Source organism: Carcharhinus amblyrhynchos, chromosome 2, assembly GCF_965287045.1.
Source record: "Carcharhinus amblyrhynchos chromosome 2, sCarAmb.v2.hapA, whole genome shotgun sequence".
Lineage (NCBI taxonomy): Eukaryota > Metazoa > Chordata > Chondrichthyes > Carcharhiniformes > Carcharhinidae > Carcharhinus > Carcharhinus amblyrhynchos.
Genome location: NC_137325.1, coordinates 144864983 through 144889034, shown reverse-complemented (window position 1 = coordinate 144889034; position 24052 = coordinate 144864983).

The following is a 24052-nucleotide window of genomic DNA, read 5'->3' as shown; positions in this document are numbered from 1 at the left end:
TACACACCTGGTCACCTCCTCAAAAAAACTAAACCAAATCTCTGGCCCTTTCATTTCAAATTAAAAACTGTGCATTTAGAGAAAACACATTGTAATTTCACTGACTATTGATATTAGCCTGAGAGATATCATTGTCTGATTCTGCTGCATGATAGTCATTATCACTGTGGGATACCTGTTAGTTCACAGTTTTAATAACAACTCCATATGATATGAAATCTTCGATGTGGGGCACTGAATACAAATACTTGTTTTATAAGGAATTAAGTAATTGAAGGAATTTAAGTGTAATGAATGTTCTTTTGTCATGTGTTTTAAGTAGTGGTCATCAATAGACATTTAGGTCTATATTTCATTTCAGCAAGGCTCCTCAGATCTGCCCATGGTGGACACTGGGGACACTGGGCAAATTGGCATGGAGGGCCATGGCTAAAGAGTGGAATTTGGGCATTGGTTGGCATGAGTTAGCACTGAGATAACATGGGGGTAGATAGGAAGGCATAGGTTGGAATAGAGAATATGAAAGCTCATGGGAATAGGTAGATGGGCATAGATTGGCATGGAAAGTATGAAGAGCTTGGAATAGAGGGACATAAATTGGCATGGGAGTACGAGGGACCATGGGGTAGATGGCTTGAGTTGGAATGGATGGGGCATGGGGAGAGCATAGAGGTGAGAGCATGTCAGGGGTAAGGGCTAAAGTGTTGTTTTCTGTTTTGTTTTCTTCACAGGCACCAGAGCACTGAGGTTATCCTTATACACAGCCCACATCGACAACTAGCAACCCCCATTGCTGCCTCAGCATTGTTTCCGGGAGTGGCAGCCCAACTCCTATTAACACCTGCCCACACAAAACCAAAAACTGACTTTCTGGGACAATGACTTTGAAGTTGTGTTTGCAGAGCCTCAACTTTCCTCGACTCTGTGCTCCTGACTCAAGAGCAAAAATCCAGGCCCTAATGTTCCAGTTTGATGACCTTTTATCAGATATCACAAATGGTCAATGCTAAGTCCATTTCTCTTACCACAGACACTGCCTGGTGTGCTGAAATTAGTCAACATATTTCAGATTTCCAATTTGGATTTTTCCAAATTCCTATTCCAATCAAAATGCAGACAACCAAGAAGCACCTTAAATGGCATAGATCCAGAGCCACACTTCCAGCTGCAGAGTGAGGCCTCAGGAGTTCCAGAGACAAATAAGAAATCAATTGTAATTGAAGGAATTTACCTGGTGGAAGATTTGGAGCAGAAGGAGAAACTTCAATTCCAAGTTCTGTGAGAATTTCATGAGATCTGTCAACATAACCTATGATTAAAAGAGAGAAAGACATTTAACTCACAGTCAGTAAGCCAACAAAACTGTTGATGAAATACAGTATTTTTATTCTTTCATGAGATGTAGAGATCACTTGCAAGATGATCTCTCATTGCCTTCACTTTTTTGAATGAGTGCAGTTCAACTGATGCAAGAACAATTACAGTATTGCTGACAAGAAAGAGGCAGGATTTTGATTGTGTGACAGTGAACAAACAGCAATACAGTTTCAAGTCAGGATGATGTGTGACTTGGAGGGAACATGCAGGTGGTGTGATAGTACTGTGCCTTTAAGAAATGTATTGTTTTAAATCATGCTGTCTGCAGTTTGTGAGCAAGCCTTTTGTTTTTGTTGTTGGCACCAAGCTGCCTGATTAGATGTCCTTTCGCTGCTGCTTATAAGGTTTAAATGACGTTTTGTTTATTTTTAATCTGGAGCCAATGCAATGTCCTGGAGTTTTCCGAGTTCACAATCCTTTTGAATTGATAGTGGGAAGAATGATTGACATGTCAGGTTACATTATTTTACTTTCAGTTGTTGGTGGCTGGCTGTTTTTTAGTTAGAAAGTGTGTGGCAGTATTTCTGTGCCTCCCTCCCTGGTATTAGAAATTGTGCTATATGGGAAGAAGTTTGTCTTGCCTCCCTCTGTGAAGTAAAAATTCTGCTGTTGGTAGTTTGCTAGCTAGTAGCCAGAGGCAATAAATGCTTCTGTCCCTTGCAGTGGTTCACTGGCGAAAAGCTAGAGGCTAGCAGTGGCATAATCTCTGCCTTGAGATGCTGGGAGTTTCTAGAACAGGGAAGTCAGAGTTTCAATTCTCCAACCAAAGGGCTAAGTTCCAGCATCACGTGAGCATTCTTATTTTCTGGGATGAACCTAGGACTGGAGAATGTTTATACGGAGGTTTTGTGTTGGAACAGTGCAATTAGTTGTTAAGGTTTATACAATATCATGATTGCTTTTTTTCAGATTTGTAATTGATAAAAGTATTGTTAATTTTCTTTCTATGTGTTAACTGTATTCTTAAATAGCCTTTGTTTAACTAGAGCTCCCTAGTGGGTCACTTGAATCACACCTGAAGTGAAATATTTCATGCTTATCCGAGCCAAATTCAATTCATAAAATACCTTGGAGTTTCTGGTCTGGATTATAACAGTAGTGATGTTTTCAATTCGGAGTTTCAATTTCAGAACTTCCAGTTCTGGATCGGAGCAGCAATGAAAGGATATTTAATCAGGCAGCATGGTGCCAACAACATTTCAGGTTTTGGCTCAGCACGGCATATTCCAGACATGCCTGTCAGATTTTTAAAGGGGCAAAGCCAATTAATGACAGCGAACGGACTCAATAAAGTTTAGTCACAAGTAAGGCTTACATTAACACCGCAATGAAGTTACTGTGAAATTGGCAGGCCTCCATTTGAGGCTGAGGAACCAATGGGAGACCCTCCAGTGCTGGCACATTCGAGCCTCACCTGCTAAGGTGAGAGCTGCGGATTTCCGAGAGCCTCAGAGATGACTGTATTTTCAGTTTTATGCTGGCTAAGGTGAAAAAACTGGTGTACAGCTCGCAGACTATATTTCCAGTTATCTCTCGCCAGATAATCCAACAATCATTCCCCCAGGCAGAAAAAATCCGCAGGCCCATGCTGTCATGCTGTTGTGGTGGGGCTTGAAAGGCCAGCAGGTGAGAAGTCCAAGATTAGGGCACCCTTTAGAATCTCTGATAGTAAACTCAGAAAACCCCCACATGCATAAAGGGAACATCCCTCCCCCGACATGGGAGCCCCCTCCCCATCCCCTCCATGGATACTGGGGACACCTCCCACACAAAAGCACAAGAGAACCCTTCACCCAATCAATAAGGGGAATCTCCCCAGTACAGCCCCTCACTGTGCTTTCTGGCACTGCCCCTGAGCATCCCCAGGGTTCTAGGGGGCAGTACTGATGGAAGTGCCAATGAGCAGTGCCAAGATGCCAGGAAGCAGTGCCAGGATGCAGCCCTTGTATGTCCTCACCTTGGGGGCTATACTTATTTGTGTATCCCTGGCAGGTTCCCTTCACCTGGTCCCATTATGAGTTCGGGAGGAAGGGACCCTGACATGATGGATTGCCATCTCCCCTCATTTCTTGCCTTGAGCCCACCATGATAATGGAAAGGGTGCCAAATGTGCAATTCCAACAGCACATCCAGGACAAAACAGTCTGCTTAATTGGCATCCCATCCACCAACTAAACATATACTCACTCCACCGCCACCAATGCATAGCAGCATGTATCTTGTGCAGGATGCAGTGCAACAACTCAGCAAGTCTCCTTCAACAGCACTTTCCAAACCCCCAACCCAAACCACTGAGAAGGACAAGGGCAGCAAATGTGTGGGAACACAACCAGTAAGTTTCCCTCCAAGTTGCACATCATCTTGATATCTTGAACATAAGAAATAGGAGCAGGAGTAGGCCATCTAGCCCTTCGAGCCTTCCCCGCCATTCAATAAGATCATGGCTGATCTGAAGTGGCTCAGTTCCACTTTCCCGCTTTTACCCCATAACCCTTAATTCCCTTGCCTACCAAAACCCTATCTACCCGTGTCTTAAATATATTTAGCGAGGTAGCCTCCACCACTTCAACGGGCAGAAAATTCCAGAGATTCACCACCCTTTGAGTGAAGAAGTTCCTCCTCAACTCTGTTCTAAACTGCACCCCCCCCCCCTTATCTTGAGGCTGTGCCGTCTAGTGCTGCTGTCCTTTCTAAGCGGGAAGAATCTCTCTACCTCTACCCTATCCATCCCTTTCATTATCTCTTTCATTACGTCTCTGTAAGAACCCCCCTCATCCTTCTAAACTCCAACAAGTACAGACCCAGTCTATTTAGTCTCTCTTCATAGTCTAACCCCCTCATCTCCGGTATCAGCCTAGTGAACTTCCTCTGCACTCCCTCCGAGGCCAAAATATCCTTGTGCAAGTGCGGCAACCAAAACTGCACACAGTACTCCAGCTGCAGTCTCACCAGTGCCCTGTACAGTTGCAGCAAGACCTCCCTGCTTTTATATTCTATTCCCCTCGCTATAAAGGCCAGCATCCCATTCGCCTTCTTGACCACCTGCTGCACCTGCAGACTGGGTTTTTGCGACTCATGCACAAGGACCCCCAGGTCCCTCTGCACCGTAGCATGCTGCAGCTTTTCGTCCTTTAAATAGTAATCCCTCCTACTATTATTCTTGCCAAAGTGGATAACCTCACACTTGTTAACACTGTACTCCATCTGCCAGGTCATCGCCCACTCGCTCAGCCTATCCAGATCCCTCTGCAGACTTTCCATGCTCTCCGCACAATTTGCTTTTCCACTCATATCTTGACTCGGAACCATATCATTCACAATCAAAGTCCTGGAAATTAAGAACGTAAGAAATAGGAGCAGGAGTAGGCCATCTAGCCCCTCGAGCCTGCCCCGCCATTCAATAAGATCATGGCTGATCTGATAGTGGTTCAGTTCCACTTATCAGTCTGCTCCCCATAATCCTTAATTCCCTTATTGGTCAAAAATCCTTTCCTTATTGGCATACCTGAATCAAATGGATGATCGCAGTCATCCAATCTCCATTCTCTAATCTCTAATTAGGGACTGGAAACAAATGCTGGACTTTTGACTTTGACATTCAATCAAAGAATAATTTTTAAAAAACTTGGACACTGTGATAGTTACCCCTAATGCTTGGTCATACTGGGTCACGTTATGAGGGGCAATTTGTCCGAGTATCTGCTCAGCTTACGCAGTGGCACAGTGGTTAGCACTGTTGCCTCATAGTGCCACAGATCCGGGTTCAATTCCCAGTTTGGGTCATTGTCTGTGTGGAGTTTGCATGTTCTTCCCATGTCTGCATGGGTTTTCTCCGCATGCTCCAGTTTCCTCCCACAGTCCAAAGATGTGCAGGTTAGGTGAATTAGCTGTGCTAAATTCTACCTCAGTGTACCCAAACAGGAGTGTAGCGACTAGGGGATTTTCACACTAACTTCATTGCAGTGTTAATGTAAGCCTACATAAATAAAAAATTAATTTACATTTTAATTTTAACAATATGCAGCTGCTCTTTCACAAGACAGTAGCTATCAGAAACATCACCCAGGTGCCATCTAGAGGTTGCCTTGCACCTAATTATTTTAAAATCTAAAAGGAGAAGAAGTTTAGGACTGAGCAAAAACTGCCGTTGCAATAGTACCTTACTGCAGATAAATGGCCCAAAGGCATTGAATGTACATTTAGGAGAGATGATCAAACGCTTGATTGATGCAGGGTTTAAGGTAAATATTGCTGGAGGAGAGATAAAAGAACAGAATACTGGCTGAAGGTGCGATCACAAGTAGAAAAGGATTGAATGGAGGAAGAGAAACACAAGAGATTAGCATCAGAGCAGCAGTGTATGCTGGTCGGGGTAGGTGTAAGACTGTAGAAAGTTACACAAAAAGGAACACTGAAAGCTTGAAAATACTTAAATAGAAGAATAAAACATTTAAATTTGAGGCATCAGAGGAAGGGAAACCAATGCAGGGGCACTAATAGAATTCAGGATGGGATAAAGGCAATAGATGTCTAGATGACCTGAAGGTTGAGGTTGGGAAGTCAGCACAGTTCAATAAGAATTGGTAGTTGATAGAAGTTAATTTAGAACCAGCCATAGAAGACAAAGGTAAAGACAATGAAATAAAGTAACTATTAGTCACCTAAGAATAGGTGTCAGACAAGCTGGCTTTTCCCAGATTTGATGGATATCAGTGTATACATTGAAATTGAACTAATTTTCTGCTTTTATTTTGTTGACACTGATAATTTTATAGGATGGGAAATGATGTTGTGTGGTATAATGTGCTGAGAACAACAGTCCAATGTGTTGACACAGACTGGGCAGATCATGATTCAATGATATTGAGTCGCAAAAACCCAGACTGCAGGTGCAGCAGGTGATCAGAAAGGCGAATGGGATGCTGGCCTTTATAGTGAGGGGGATAGAATATATAAGCAGGGAGGTCTTGCTGCAACTGTACAGGGCACTGGTGAGGCCGCAGCTGGAGGACTGTGTGCAGTTTTGGTTGCCGCACTTGCGCAAGGATATTTTGGCCTTGGAAGGAGTGCAGAGGAGGTTCACTAGGCTGATACTGGAGATGAGGGGGTTGGACTATGAAGAGAGGTTGAAAAGACTGGGTTTGTACTCGTTGGAGTTTAGAAGGACGAGGGGGGAATCTTATAGAGACGTATAAGATAATGAAGGGGATGGATAGGGTAGAGGTAGAGAGATTCTTCCCGCTCAGAAAGGACAGCAGGACTAGAAGGCACAGCCTCAAGATAAGGGGGGTGCAGTTTAGAACGGAGTTGAGGAGGAACTTCTTCACTCAAAGGGTGATGAATCTCTGGAATTCTCTGCCCGTAGAAGTGCTGGAGGCTACCTCGCTAAATATATTTAAGACACGGGTAGATAGGTTTTTGGTAGGCAAGGGAATTAAGGGTTATGGGGAGAAAGCGGGAAAGTGGAACTGAGTCACTTCAGATCAGCCATGATCTTATTGAATGGCGGGGCAGGTTCAAAGGGCTAGATGGTCTACTCCTGCTCCTATTTCTTATGTTCTTATATTTGCCACTTACGCTTTCACTTTGAGGTATGTAGAGACCCGAAGATCAAGGTCTGTAGTATAACCATTAGTATGTACAAAGTTATCCTTAATAATTTCATTTATTCTCTGTGTCACTCTTTACAAGACCCAAAATGCATTTTTTGACCTACTCTGGTAGCCATAGTGTTTATATGTCTTGGTCAGTTCAGTTTCTGGTCAGTGGTAACCCACAGAATGTTGAAGGTGGGGGATTTAGCAATGATAATGCCACTGAAGGCATGATGGTTATATCCTCTCTTGTTGGAGGTGATCATTGTCTGGCACTGGTGTGGCAAGAATGTTACGTGCCTCTTGTGAGCCCAAACCTGGACATTGTCCCTTTTTGACTTTATTGACTGTACTCATACCACTTAGAATTATGTTTTTGCTTGGGGCTTACATTTTCCACTGCACTTCTGCCAAGCTTACAGAAGCAAGATAGAAGTTGCCCTGAAGAAATTCTTGGCGTATGTCTCTACTCATGCACATCTTACATTTTTTTCCATTGTGTATACAGTCTAAACATCGATTTATGCATGGAGAACTACATAAAAAATGGAAGCAGGAGTAGGCCATTCAGCCCTTCAAACCTACTTTGCATTCATTTTGACCATGGCTGATCAATAAATTCAATATCCTGACCCTGCCTTCCTGCCATATCCCTTGATCCCTCTAGTCCCGAGAGTTATATCAAACTCCTTGAAATCACACAACATTTTGGCCTCAATTACTTTTGTGTAATGAATTCCACATATTCACCACCCGCTGGATGAAGAAATATCTCTTCACCTCATCCTAAAATTTCTACCCCTTATCCTCAAACTATGACCCCTAGTTCTGAATTCCCCCACCAGCGTGAACATTCTTTCTGAATCTCTGCTGTCTAACCCTGTCAGAATTTTATAAATTTCTATGAGATCCCCTCTCACTCTTCTAAGCTCCAGTGAATATAATCCTAATCAACTTAGTCTTTCTTCATATGACAGACTTGCCATCCTAGGAATCAGCTTGGTAAACCTTATCTGTACTCACTCTATAGCAAGGACATCATTCTTCAGATAAGGACACCAAAACTGCACACAATACTCAAGGTGTGGCCTCACTAACAGCCTATACAATTGAAGTAAAACATCCCTATTCCTGTACTCAAAATCTCCCACTATGAAGGCCAACATATCATTTGCCTTCTTTACTGCTTGCTGTACCTGCACGCTTATTTTCAGCAACTAATGCACAAGGACATCAAGGTCTTGCTGAGTATCCATCTCTTTCAATTTGCACCCATTCAAATAATAATCTGCCTTCTTATTATTGCTACCAATGTGGCTAACCTCACATTTACCCACATTATACTGCCACTGCCATGCATATGGCCACACTCAGCCTGTCCAAATTATGCTTAAGCATCTCTACATCCTCCTCATTTCTCATCTTCCCAACAAATTTTGTATTATCTGCAAGTTTGGAGATAATATATTCAATTCCTTCATTCAAATTATTAATATATCATGTGTATTATGATGCTATAATCTTTTCTCCAACCCTTAAAAGCAACTTCCCTACTAGAAATTTAAGATTATAGAATTTATTCTTAAGTTTCTGTTGATTTAACCTACCTGGGCCACAAGGTACTTCCGGCAGATCTGTTGACAGAAAATAAAGTCTTCAGACTTGTAAATATATATTTTTAAAAAGACATGAACATTCTTGCTATAAAACAAAATTCTTCAGATTTTGTAAATAAAGGTACCCATCAGGTTCTCTATCATTTAGATGCATTTAGAATTTTTTAAGCCTTGTGTTGTGGAAGAGGTGCAGTTGGAACCATAAAGTCAAGAAAGCAGAATGTCAGTCACCCAAAGGCAATGAAGGGGTTTTAAAATTTGTTCTTCAGATATGAATGGCATTAATCTTTACCCACTCCTGGCTGTCCTACGAGAAAAAGAGTCACACAAATAATGTGGATCCGGAAGGCCAGGTCGGTACCTTTTCGTCTTTAAAGGGCACTCAATATAAAGAAATAAAAATCCAAATCACAAACCCCTTATGGAGCTTCCCCCCCAAAACAGAACTCAGACACCCCCCTGAGCATGGCCCAGGCATTGTCCCTGGCCCCATCACCCACCCCACCCGACCCCCACCCCTGGCCCAGGCCCGGAACTGCCCACACCTCTAACAATTTACTCAGTACCATTCCTCTGGTAATTGTAATTTTCCCAAGTTCCTCTTTCCTTTCCATTTCCTGGTTTAAAATTGTTTCTAGAACGTTGTACTTATGCAAAATGCCTATTCACTGCCATCTCCTGGTTAGTCATTATCAATTCCCCAGATTCACTTTCTATAGGACCAACACCGACTTTGTTAGCTTTCTTCTTTTTAAAATGTGTATAGAAATTCTTACATTCTGTTTTTATCCTTCTGGCTAGCTTTCTCTTGTACTCTAATCTTTTAGCCATCCTTTGCTGTTCTCATATTCTGTTCAATCATCTGACCTTCCAACTATCTTTGCACAACAATATATTTTGTCTTTAATTTTGAAACTATCTTTAGCGTTTCTAGTTAACCAGGATTGGTGTGTCCATCCCTTGGACATTTCCTTACCAGTTGGAATGTATCTATTCTGAAACAACCCCTCTGCCAGCTCTGCTTTCATGTCCTCATTATGGCCGTTATTTAAGTTTAAAAACATAAATCTTGGACTTCTCTCTCCTTCAATGTGAATGTAAAATACCATCATGTCATGATAACTGCTACCTAGAGGTGCACTCACTATCAGATCATTAATTATTCCCATCTCATTTCTCAATACCAGGTATAGAAGCCGTTTTCTGGTTGGTTCCAAAACATGCTGTTCTAAGAAATCATCTGGAGTACATTCTATAACTTCCTGATCTAGGCTACCTTTGCCCATTTGACATTCCTGGTCTATGTCTACCCTACCGAGCCCCTTTATTATCTTAAACATCTTGGTTGGAATTTTCTCTTCCCACCTGCCACGGGAATTGAAGTGGGAGGGGTGCAGACCAAGCAAAGGTCCGTTGACCTCGGGTGGGAAATTCCGGCCTTGGGGTGAGCGTGGCTGGAAAATCTTGCCTCTTGATTATATAACCTTACACTACACACAGTGAAACAAGTTCATGCAACATCAATTCACGCAAACCATTTAACGCATGGTTTAATTTCCATGAAACTTCACTGTTCCCCTTCCAAGACGTAATCTAAGTAAACAGGTTGGAGTGGCAGGTTTCCAAAGGCTTCTTGTCACAAATGAACTGCCTTTTCCCCATAGTAAAATGGGGGGCCAGCTGCCAAATGACCAGGTTTATTGAATTTTATTTCATAATGTGTCACCATGGATTTTTTAATTTATTACTGCTAGATTATAAATCCATTCCCATGATCACAATTTTACCATGTTCTCAAACAGCTTCACATGCAGTTTGTATAGGTATACAGTTGCTATCTGCTAACTGTTTGCATTGCTTCAGGGCTTTCCAGTTGTTCTTGGAACACAAGAGATCATATTATCAGTCCATTCATGTATTCTTCTGGTCATCATTCAACTTACCAAGTAATTCTGCCTCATCTAAGCTTCCTGTCAAAAGAGAATGAAATGTTTCAGTACAAACCCTGTGCACCATGAAATATCTTAAATACTGTGCTTACTGGGTGTTGGACCAATAACGCTGAATGTGCAATCAATAAATGGGACAGAGTGAACTATTCATCCGCAAATTGCCTTACAGAATCATAGAATCATACAGCACAGAAGAGGCTCTTCGGCCCATCAAGTATGCACCTAAATGTGAGAAATATCTGACCTACCTAATCCCATTTACCAGCACTTGGCCAATAGTTTTGAGTGCTATGATGTGCCAAGTGTTCATCCAGGTATTTTTTTAAAGGATGTGAGGCAACTCATTTTTATGACAATTCCAGACAGCACATTTAGACAATCACCACCCTCTGGGTAAAAAAAGCTTTTCCACACATCCCCCGCTAAACCTTCTGCCCCTCACCCTGATCCTGTGCCCCCTTGTGACTGACCCTTCAACAAAGAGGAATAGCTCTTCCTTATCCATTCTGTCCATGTCCCTCATAATCTTGTACACCTCGATCATGTTGCCCCTCAGTCTTCTCTGCTCCAATGAAAACAACCCAAGGCTACTCAACCTCTCTTCATAACTTAAATGTTCCATCCCAGGCAGCATCCTGATGAATCTCCTCTGCACCCCCTTCATGCAATCACATCTTCCTATAATATGGTTACCAGAACTGCACACATTAGTTGTGGCCTCACCCATATTCTATGCAACTCCAACGTGGCTTCCCTGCTTTTGTAATCTCAACTGTCCCATATGCCTTTCTCACCACCCTATTAACATTGCTTGATAGAGCAGACACAGCACGGTTTTGTTAAGGGGAAGTCGTGTCTGACAAATTTACTGGAGTTCTATGAGGGCGTGTCTAGGGCGGTGGATAGAGGAGAGCCGGTGGATGTGGTCTTTCTGGATTTTCAGAAGGTGTTTGACAAGGTACCTCACAAGAGGTTATTGCAGAAGGTAAGGGGGCATGGAGTTGGGGGTAGGGTGTTAGCGTGGATAGAGGATTGGTTGTCAAATAGGAGGCAGAGAGTGGGGGTTAATGGGTGCTATTCGGATTGGCAGTTGGTGACTAGTAGAGTGCCCCAGGGGTTGGTGCTGGGGCCTCAGCTATTTACCATTTATATAGATGATCTGGAGGAGGGAACCGAGTGTATGGTGTCAAAATTTGCTCATGACACCAAGATTGGTGGAACGGCAAATTGCGCGGAGGGTGTGGAGAGTCTGCAGAAGGATCTAGATAGGCTGGGCGAATGGGCCAGGAACTGGCAAATGGAATTCAATGTTGGCAAGTGCGAGGTGGTCCACTTTGGTAGGAATAATGGTAGGAAGGACTATTACTTACGTAGCGAAAAACTGCAGCAGGCGACGGTGCAGAGGGATCTCGGGGTCCTTGTGCATGAGTCGCAAAAACCCAGCTTGCAGGTGCAGCAGGTGGTCAGGAAGGCGAATGGGATGCTGGCCTTCATAGCGAGGGGGATTGAATATAAAAGTAGGGAGGTCTTGCTGCAGCTGTATAGGGCATTGGTGAGGCCGCAGCTGGAGTACTGGGTGCAGTTTTGGTCGCCGCACTTACGCAAGGATATTTTGGCCTTGGAGGGAGTGCAGAGGAGGTTTACTAGGCTGATACCGGAGTTGAGGGGGTTGAGCTATGAGGAGAGGCTGAATAAACTAGGCTTGTACTCGTTAGAGTTTAGAAGAATGAGGGGAGATCTCATTGAGACGTATAAGATGATGAATGGGATGGATAGGGTAGAGGTGGAGAGACTCTTCCCGCTCAGAAAGGACAGTAGGACTAGGGGGCACAGCCTCAAGATAAAGGGGGGGGGTGCGGTTTAGAACGGAATTGAGGAGGAACTTCTTCACTCAAAGGGTGGTGAATCTCTGGAATTCTCTGCCCGTTGAAGTGGTGGAGGCAACCTCGCTAAATATTTTTAAGACGCGGGTTGATGGGTTTTTGATAAGCGAGGGGATTAAGGGTTACGGGGAGAGGGCGGGAATGTGGAACTGAGCCACGACAGATCAGCCATGATCTTATTGAATGGCGGGGCAGGCTCGAAGGGCTAGATGGCCTACTCCTGCTCCTATTTCTTATGTTCTTACGTTCTTACGCCCTTCCACCTTCAGAGATCTATGGACAAACATGCCAAAGTTTGTTTGTACCACAGAAATTCCTAGTGTCATGTCATTTATTGACTACTTCCTTGTGAAAGTACTCTTTCCAAAGTACTCTTTACACTTCTCAGAGTTAAATTCCATCTGCCACTCATCTGCCCATTTGACCATCCCATCTATGTCTTCTTGTAACCCGAGGCACTCAGCCTCATTATTAACCATCTGGTCAATCTTGGTGTCATCTGAAAACTTACTAATCGAACTCCACTTAGCCATGCATGCCTTTCATATAAATGATGAATAATAGGGGGCCCAACCCCGTGGCACATCACTGGACACTGGCTTCCTGTCACCAAGCGGATATGCTGGCGTTGGACTGGGGTAAACACAGTAAAAAGCGAATCATTCACCTGACGAAGGGACAAACCCAAAAGCTAGTGAGTTTACTATCAAATAAATCGGTTGGACTTAAACCTGGTGTTGTCAGACTTTTTCCTGTCACCAATACAGCCTTTTGTCATCACCCACTGTCTCCTATAACTGAACAAATGTTGAATTCACTTTCTCAACTTACCCTGTATCCCATGTGCATTTGCCTTCTTTTTAAGTCTCCCATGTGAGACCTTGTCAAAGGCTTTGCTGAAATCCATATAGACTACATCAACTGCACTACTCTCTTCTACACAACTGGTCACTCATCAAAAAATTCAATCAAATTTGTTAAGTATGACCTCTCTCTGCGGAGGCCATGCTGACTATCTCTGATCAAGTTTTGCCTCTCCAAGTGGAGATAGTTGGTTGCCTTCAAAATTTTCTCCAAGTTTCCCTACCACTGATATGAGACTCACTGGGCTACAGTTCCTTGGCTTATTTCTACAACACTTCTTAAATAGCAGAACCACATTAAATGTTCTCCAGACCATTGGCATCTCCTCCATGACCAAATAACTAAAAATGCTGGAAATTAGGTGATTTGGTGAAGAATATGTTTCTCTCTCCGCAGCTGCCAGACCTGCTGAATATTTCCAGAACTATCTGCTTTCTTTCAGATTTCCAGCATCTGCAGAATTTTAAGGTTCATGATCTTTCAGAACTAGAAAATGTTAGAGATGCAATAGGTTTGAAGCAAGGATGTGGGCAGGATAGGGAGGAGGGCAGGAAGGAGCAATAAATCAGGTCTGTAATAGGATGGAAGAAAGGAGAAATTAAATGACAAAAGGGATGATGGGGCAAAAGTAATTAGATAAGCAAAGAAACAAAGAATAGGTCGACAGGAGAGTTAAATAGAGATAGCCGAATCATCACTAAAATAGTCCGAAAAATTGGGAGAACATGGGATTTAGGAGCAGATGTAGGCAAATTCAGCCCTTCAAGCCTGCTCTGCCATTCAATCAGATCATGGCTGATCTTTTTGATTTGATTTAATTTGATTTATTATTGTCATATGTATTAATATACAGTGAAAAGTATTGTTTCTTGAGCGCTATACAACAAAACATACCATTCATAGAGAAGGAAACAAGAGAATGTACCGTTACGATCATAGCTAGGGTGTAGAGAAAGGTCAATTCACTCCCTGATCTCCAATCCAGCTCCTCACCTGTTTCCCGTATCCCTCTTTGCATTTTTATATTAGAAATATAACCATTCAGTGTTTCAGACTCCACTGCACTATAGGGCAGCAAGTTCCTCAAATTCACCACGCTCTGCAAGAAGTAATTCCTGCTCATCACAGTTTTAAATCTACTCCCTCTCAATCTATACCTGTGACCTCTTGTTTGAGATTGCCCCACAAGGGGAAACATTTGGTCTACATTTACTTTATCAATTCCTTTTAAAATGTTATATACTTCAATCAGGTCCCCTCTCATCTTTCTAAACTCCAGTGAGTACAAGCCTAAGCTCTGACCAGAATTGTTGGAATTAAGGGGTGGGATAAACATGCAGTGGGAGTGGATGATCTTGTCAGTGTGAAGACTCAGAAAATCCCCTCTGCTCTGAGTGCAGAAGTTTGTAAAGTTCCTAATTGAAAGTTGAGGTGATGCTCCTGGAGCTTAAGCTAAGCTACATCTTTTGCTATTTAAGTTAAAACTTAATTTATCCTTTTTAGAAACAAGCACAGGGCATAATCTTCTAGTCCACCAGCAGTGGGAATTGTGGCAGGTAGGAGCAGGATTTGGCATCAGTTAAAAAATCAGTTAAACAACAAAGAATAGCTTGATTTCCTGACTTTGGTTGTGGCTTAAGGGTGGGTGAGTGTCCTGCATAGTTCTGTCAACAACCCCGCTTGCATCCCATGATCAGAAAAAGACCAACAGACCGATCGGTATCTTGTTCTCTCTCCAAATTAAGCAAGAACTCAGAAAATTTATTTTCACATCAGCATATAAATGGCATTCTCCTGATGAGATAAACTTCTGCCTGGACTTTGAGGTCAGTGGATATTGCCTTTGCCTTCTTGTAGACCATTCATAACCTTCACTTATAATGTGTGCTTGTGGCCAAAGCTGCGTTAAGGCTGGAAATAGCAGACATGTGGAAAAAGGGTCGAAGGTGGGGAAGTGCGGAAGGGTGAAGGGGAGATTGACCAGAGGAGGCAAGTGAAGGGTGGAAAGGAGAAAGGTGGAGTGGAGGCTGGACAAAGGAGGCAGTTTATACAAGGAAAAGACAAAAAAAATGTTCAGAAAAGAGGGGCCAGGTGTATACAGGAAAGGGTATGGATATTGTCTTAGAGGTAGAGGTTAATAGTTTAAATGTTGGGATTCTGGGGAGAACACAGGTTACAGATAATAGGAGGGAGTAATCATAGACAGAGGGGGAATTGAGATATGGTAGGGTGGCAGGTTCAGGGTGTGAGTCTGGTAGCTGAGGGTATCATTGAGTTGGACACAGAGGAATCATGGGAATAGTAATGGATGTCAGCCTTGAGGGAGGAAAGGTATGTGATAGGGCTCAAGACAAGGGGGCAGGTGGGGGACGGGGGTGTGACTCAGGGATGACAGAGAGTGGCAATATTGGGTGGACCTATGATGATGGGTGGGAAAATCCCAGCCATAGAGTTTTAGTCTCCAGAATAAAAATTTTCAATCTTAGTAAGATTTTTCTAATTTTTCCTGCTCAGTTTATTTCATCCCATTGTTTAATTTGAAGTTGGAAGCAAGTTAAAAAGCAGGGGTGGCTGTGCTCAACAAGGCGAAACTGGCAAACTGTGATTTGCATTTTAGAACTGCAGAGCTTACAAATAACTTCATCAAGAGGTAATTAAAACAAAAATATTTTAAAACCTTTATGGTACTAACCTTCAGCAGCCGTTTCAGGACTTGTAGCAGCTGGAGCAGGCGTGCTGGCGTCAGCATTTTCTGTGAGTTAGGAATAAAAGCCACTTATCATTTATTAATCCACAATCAACAAACCATCAAATAACTCATGAATCTCTGAGATTTCTTTTGTAATGAATAGACTGGAAAGTCCTTTGACCATTCGTTTTGCAAGTGGATCGGAGGATAGCTAATGTTTTAGATTGCTTAAATAGGGAGAACAGGATTACCAAGTAATCATAGACCAATTTACCCAGGTGGTAGAAAAATTATTGGTCAAAGTTCTGGGGGATTGGATAAATCTTCATTTAGAGAGAGACAGATTTGTTGGGAAAGAACAAATCTGACTAACGTGAATGAATTTTTGAGGAGTTAATAAGGTTGGTTGATAATGACAGTGAATTTGATGTCGTAAAAGATCCCACTTTTTTTATTAATTTGGGGATGTGGACATCATTGGCTGGGCCAGCATTATTTCCCATCCCCCGATTGCCATGGGCTGTGTGACAGTTTAGAGGCCATTTTTAAGAGTCAATCACATTGCTGTGGGTCTGGATTCACATGTAGGTCAGACCAGATAAGGACGACAGATTCCCTTTCCAAAGGGCAGTAGTGAACCAGATGGGTTTTTTTGATAATTGATAAAGGTTTCATGGTCAGCATTAGACTTTTAACTCCAGATTTTAATTGAATTAGAATTTCATCATTTGCCATGGTAGTACTTGGACCCAAATCCACAGAGCATTACCCAATGTTTCTGGATCACTAATCCAGTGAAAATGCATTCACAAAAATAAAAGACCATGAGCATCAAGGCAAAGCAAAGATTCACGGTATATCAAAACTTGTCTCAGGGGCAGGATACAAACATAGTTGAAACAAAAACAGAAAATGCTGGTGAAGTTCAGCAGGTCTGACAGCAACTGTGGAGAGATGTTAGAGGTAACATTTCGAGTCTGAATGACCTGCTCTGATGAACAAAGAGCAAAGAAAATTGCAGCACATGAACAGGCCCTTTGGCCCTCCAAGCCTGCACCTACCATGCTGCGCCGATCATACTGCCCAATTTAAAATCCCCTACCCTTCCAGGGACCATATCCCTCAGTTCCCATCCTATTCATGTATTTGTCAAGAGACGCCTCTTAAAAGTTACCATCATATCTGCTTCCATTACCTCCCCCGGCAGTGAGTTCCAGGCACCCACCACCCTCTGTGTAAAAAATCTGCCTTGTACATCTCCTATAAACCTTGCCTCTTGCACATTAAACCTATGTCCCCTAGTAATTGACTCGTCCATCCTGGGAAAAAGCTTCTGACTATCCACTCTGTCCATGCCTCTCATAAACTTGTAGACTTTTATCAGATCGCCCCTCAACCTCTTCCCATAAGTAATGCCCTCCAAGCCAGTCAGTCGGTATCCTGGTAAATCTTTTCTGTACCCTCTCCAAAGCCTCCACATCCTTATGGTGACCAGAATTGAACACTATATTCCAAGTGTGGCCTAACTAAGGTTCTATAAAGCTGCAACATGACATGCCAATTTTTAAAGTCAATGCCGCAGCCAATGAAGGAAAGCATGTCGTATGCCTTCTTGACTACTTTCTCCACCTGTGTTGCCGTTTTCAGTGACTTATATACCTGTACATCCAGATCCCTTAGCCTATCAATACTCTTAAGGGTTCTGCCATTAATATAATATAATATCAAGGGTAGGACTCTTAGCAGTGTAGAGGATCAGAAGGACCTTGGGGTCCGGGTCCATAGGACTCTTAAATCGGCTTCGCAGGTGGAGGATGTGGTCAAGAAGGCGTATGGTGTACAAGCCTTCATTAATCAAGGGATTGAGTTTAGGAGTCGGGAGATAATGCTGCAACTTTATAAGACCTTTGTCAGACCCCACTTGGAGGACTGTGCGCAGTTCTGGTCAGCTCACTACAAGAAGGATGTGGAAGCTATTGAAAGGGTGCAGAGGAGATTTACAAGGATATTACCTGGATTGGGTGGCATGCCTTATGAGGATAGGTTGAGGGAGCTAGGTGTTTTCTCCCTGGAGAGACGAAGGATGAGAGGCGACCTGACAGAGGTTTATAAGGTGTTGAGATGTATAGATAGGGTGGATTCTTGGAGGCTATTTCCCAGGGCTGAAATGGTTGCTACGAGAGGACACAGGTTTAAGATGCTGGGGAGTAGGTACAGAGGAGATGTCAGGGGTAAGTTTTTCACTCAGAGGGTGGTGAGTGAGTGGAATCGGCTGCCGTCAGTGGTGGTAGAGGCAAACTTGTTGGGGTCTTTTAATAGACTTCTGGATGAGTACATGGGATTTAATGGGATTGAGAGTTATAGATAGGCCTGGTAGGTAGGAATATGATCGGCGCAACTTGTGGGCTGAAGGGCCTGTTTGTGCTGTAGTGTTCTATGTTCTATTTACTGTATATTTCCTATCTATTAGATCTTTCAAAATGCATTGCCTCACATTTGTCTGGATTAAACTCTATCTGCTATCCCTACACCCAAGTCTGCAACTGATCTATATCCTGCTGCATCCTCTGATGGTCCTCATCACTATCTGCAAGGGTCATTCAGACTCGTAACATTGACCCTATTCTCTCTCCAAAGATGCTGGCAGACTTGCTGAGATTTTCCAGCATTTTCTGTTTTTGTTTCAGATTCCGCAGTATTTTGCTTTTACACAGATAGCTGCGTATTTTGTGACTTCAAGGCAATTAGTATTGGGGCTCTGCAGGGTTCAGTACCAGATCCCTTGCATTCTGAGGTGTATATCAAAGTTGTATGATGTAATATATTCTGGGAAGATTTACAAGGTAAGGAAATACAGGAGGCAAATGTAGAAAAGTGGTAATGTTACTCTGCTAATAATACTCCAACAGCATGAGTTCAAATTCCACAATGGCAGTGGAAGGATTTTAATCCAATATATTAATAATAAATCTGGAATAAAATACTAGTCTCATTAACAATGAAATGAGCAGATTCTTGCATAAACATTTTTTATTCACCAATTCTCTTTGGGGTTGAATTCTGCCATACCTCGTCTTTCCTACGTGTAACCCCAGATCCGCAGCACTGTGTTAACTTTTGGATGCCCTGTGAATAAGCCTAGCAAATCAGTCAGCCATACCGTCCATCCATCCATAGTTAGTATAGTCCATGTCACTAATGAAAAGTCAAGTATAAAACTGGATTGACCACCTGCTGTCAATCAAGGCACCGGAAATGATAAAGGCACAGCCTGCAAAATTTTCCTCATTAACATTTGGGAATCTGTATTAAAAGCGGGAGAGCTGGCCCGCAAACCAGTCAAAGAACAACACGATATTGTCACACTTCCTGATTTATACTTTAAACCAACGTAGATCAAACAGTGACCCAAACAGGAATTGAATCAGGGAGTCCCTGGTACTGTGAGGCAGCAGTGCTAACCATTGTGCCACCGTGCTGCCCTAATGAGTACCTGAACGAGTAATTGGATGGGCAGCAAGAGCAGGAGGAAATCACTTGATTTGATTTGATTTATTATTGTCACATATTGGGATGCAATGAAAAATATTGTTTCTTGCATGCTATACAGACAAAGCATACCGTTCATAGAGTACATGGGGAGAAGAAACAATAAACACTACAATAACTTTATTAGTAAGAGCGTAGAAAACCGCGTGCCAAAGAAACACATCCATGTGTTTCTCAATCGGAAATGATGGATGAACAAGGATATCCACTGCTTGTAGAAGTCCAGGTCTGAGGCATTCAAGTCGGATGATCCTGGCTTATGCAAGAAATCCAGATACAATCTACAGAGAACCATCAAAGGTGCCAATAAGACAGTACCAGGCCAGCCACATGAAGACCCAGCTTCTTCCCTGCTGCAATCAGGCTTTCGAATGATCTACCCTATGTTATAAGTTGATCTTTCTCTACACCCTAGCTATGACTGTAACACTATATCCTACACCCACTCCTTTCTTCTCCCCTATGTACTCTACGAATGGTATGCTTTGTCTGTATAGCATGCAAGAAACAATATTTTTCATTGCATCCCAATATGTGACAATAATAAATCAAATCAAATCAAATGATTTCCTCCTGCTCTTGCTGCCCATCCAATCACAGTTTCCCTTTCTTCCACACTTGCTGCCCCTCCAAACACAGCTGCAACCCTTGCTATGCGCAGACTAGTTCACAGAATCACAGAATCTGACAGTGCAGAAAAAGCCCTTCAGGCCATTGAGTCTGCACAGACACATGAAATGCGCTGACCTGCCCACCTAATTCCACTTGCCAGCACTTGGCCCATTGCCTTCAATGTTATGGCGTGACAAGTATACATCCAGGTGCTTTTTAAAGGATATGAGGCAACCCACCTCCACCATTTCTAGACCATCACCACCCTCTGGGTAAAACATTTTTCCTCAAATCCCCCCTAAACCTCCCAGCTCTCACTTTTGTGCCCCCTCGTAACTGACCCTTCAACTAATGGGAACTGCTGTTCCCTATCCACCCTGTCCATGTCCCTCATAATCTTGAACATCTTGATCAGGTTACTCCTCTGTCTTCTCTGCTCCACTGAAAACAACCCAAGCCTATCCAACCTCTTTATAAATTAAGTGTTCCATCCCAGACAACTTCATGGTAAATCTCCTTTGCACCCTTTCTAATGTGTTCACATCCTTCCTATAATGGGGCAACCGGAACAGCACACAGCGCTCCAGCTGTGTCCTCACCAAAGATTTATGCAATTCCATCATGACTTCTCTGCTTTGTAATCTATACCCTGATTGGTAAAGGCGAGTGTGCCATATGCCTTTTTCATCACCTTATTAACCTGCCTTTCTGCCTTCAGAGATCTATGGACAAATACACCAAGGTCCCTTTGTGGTTCAGAACTTCCCAGTGTCAGACCTTTCATAGTGTACTTCTTTGTCAAATTACTCCTTCCAAAGTGCATCGCCTCACACTTTTCAGTGTTAAATTCCATCTGCCACTTATTCGCCCATTTGATCACAGAACCATAGAACCATAGAAAATTACAGCTCAGAAACTGGCCTTTTGGCCTTTCTTGACTGTGCCGACCCATTTTTTGCCTAGTCCCACTGACCTGCACTTGGACCATATCCCTCCACACCCCTCTCATCCATGTACTGTCCAAGTTTTTCTTAAATGTTAAAAGTGACCACTTTATCCGGCAGTTCATTCCACACTCCCATCACTCTCTGCGTGAAGAAGCCCCCCCCTAATATTCCCTTTAAACTTTTCTCCTTTCACCCTTAACCCATGCCCTCCGGTTTTTTTCTTATACACCTCTATCAAATCTCCCCTCATTCTTCTACACTCCAGGGAATAAAGTCCTAAACTATTCAATAAAGTCCTAAACTATTCAACTTGCATACAACCTGTTGTCAAGTTGCTACTGGAAACCTTCCTGTATCCTGTGCAGTACCTATTACAGTGTCACCAGATACTGATACACTAGGAATAATCGCTTACTGTGCTTTATGTAATAGTTTGATAAAGTTGTTAAAATATACGTTGACAAGTACTCTTATGTATGTGTATTAGTTATATCTTTTCAAAATTTGAATGTCTGGTATTAACCATTCATTTAATCTAATGTTGTTGATCCTTTGTATCAGAAACTCAACATCCCATCCTGACAGCTTTAGCATCATTAGGAGTGCGATGGTTTCAGGGTGTGAAAGGAAATACCAACAAAGATATCCTTTCCACCCACTTCAAACAATGAATAAAGCTAGGTGGTGACTGCTTGTCCAAGCCAGCTGAGAGTTCAGGATCAGGGACACTGGATTATTCGTTATTGACAAACACTTGGTGGTAAAATACTTGAGATGGGTATAGACAACTATTATTAGCCTCATTTTTCAAATGATCTATGTATATTTCAAAAATCAGGTGTTTGCATTTAACATCAATCAATTCATCATAAAGTATTGAAGATTTACATTGTTTTAAAATGTTTAAAAATTAAGGTGTGCATGGTTTCCTCTCTTATTTCTGTTTCCTGCATACATTTTTTCTGATGTCAACCTTTGTTGGGTGCATTTTCCATGGGATTGGTTCTTTTTTCAGCATCTAACACTAATGAGCTATATTACTTGAAATAGGAGCAGGAGAAGGCCATTTAGCTCTTTTCAGCCTGCTCTGCCATTCAACTAGATCATGGCCAATCATCCATCTTAATGCCGTTTTCCTCCACAATTCCCTTATTCCATGATATCTTTAATATCTAAAAAGCTACCAAACTCTCAGGAATATACTCAGTGACAGAGCATTCGCAACCCGCTGGGACAGAGAATTGCAAAGATTTACCACCCACTTGAATAGTGCATACCTTGGAAGACAAGTTGGGCTTTACTCTGTCCTGCCCTCACACTGGTTGGATTTTCTGATAGTGGCGGTTGAAAGGATGATTCAAGCATAGAGGCCTGATAATAATATGCTAATTAATCCAAATGGTGTTTCCAGCATTGAACATCAGGAAACACACCTTGTCACTGACAGGGAAGAAAGACAATTGTGATCGTGTTCCTATGAAACTCAATTTGGCTGTTTTTGTGAGATTTTCCATTCCCATCGCCAAACCCACTCGACAGGATTGGAAGCAGAAAAGCCCAATCCTAGTTTCACTTCTTCACCTTTCCAGAAGATACTCTGAAGCATAGGAGCTGCGGCTGTTTCTGTCTCCCAGTGTCAAGGCCTCACATGTCATTTAGTGCTACACAAGGCGAGCAGACAATAGTTTCAAACTCAATATTCACCAAGGATTGAACCTTCTGCCTTTTTTTGCTATGTTTGCATCAGCTATTCAATGCTTCTAGCAAGGATGTCAGCAGGTAGTACTCTTTCTCTCAGTCAGAAAGTCACTGGTCACTCCAGAGACCGCAACACACAATCTTTGCTGACACTCCTATGAAATACTGAGGGACGGTACCGTTAAAGATGCTGTCTTTGGGTGCCGACTGTTAACGGAGTTCTCGTCTGCCCTCTCCAGTGGACGTAAAAGATCCAAATGGCACTTCTTTGAAGGTGAACAGAGGAGTTACAGTGGTTGATGTGGCCCATATTTGTCCCTTAACCACCATCACAAAAACAGGTTATTGGATATTTATTTCAGTGCCATTTATTCAGCTTTGCTGGTGTATAGGTTGGCTGCTGTGCTCCCTGTGATCAGAAATGACTTCAAAAATACTTCATTGGCTTTGAAGCACTTTGGGACAACGTGAAGTCAACAAAGGTGCTAGATGAATGCAAGGTCTTCTTACTCTGCATTTGTCCATGTTGTACCACATGTGGAAGTACATGATGAGGACACTGGAGTGGAGATATTTTCCATTCCCTAGTGATGACATTGCTCGGACCCATGAGCCATCAGAACACAGATTTTGAAAGAATAGGTCACTAAAAGAACAATACCAGCTGGGGCATAACACATGGCTTTGCAGGCACACTACAGATTGCACTGGTATGAAGTAGTGTTTGAAGGGATGCAGACACCTGTGATTGAAGGCAGTTCATTTTTGTTTGATTGTTAACAATCCAGGACAAAAGAAAATACAAGACAAGCTTGTAAATTGGATGTTTAATTGGCCAGTGAACCAGCAGTATAGTTAGGTAATAATTTGGTAGGAAGAATAAAGGGATCCCATACTCCTTGGAAGTAAGTCTGCTTGAGATAAAGAGCAAAGGGATCTGGCTGTGGTGGGGGGTACAGATCCAGAAATCAGTTAGTGATGCACATTACAACTGAAAACCAGTTGAGCTTTATTAGATTTGTACAGAACCATGGGAAGACCACACCTGGAGTCTGCATATTATTATTAAAATTGATTTCCTAGAATGATCCCTGATCTGATGGGTTATAACTAGGCTGAAAGATTCCTTTGGAAAAGAGAAGACTGGGGTGATCTGATAGAGATAAGATTATGAAAGTTTGATATGGTGGATGTGGAGAAGCTAGTTCCATTTGCAGACAAAACCAGAATGAGGGACCCGAATATGAGATAATCACTAATCAATTCAGTCA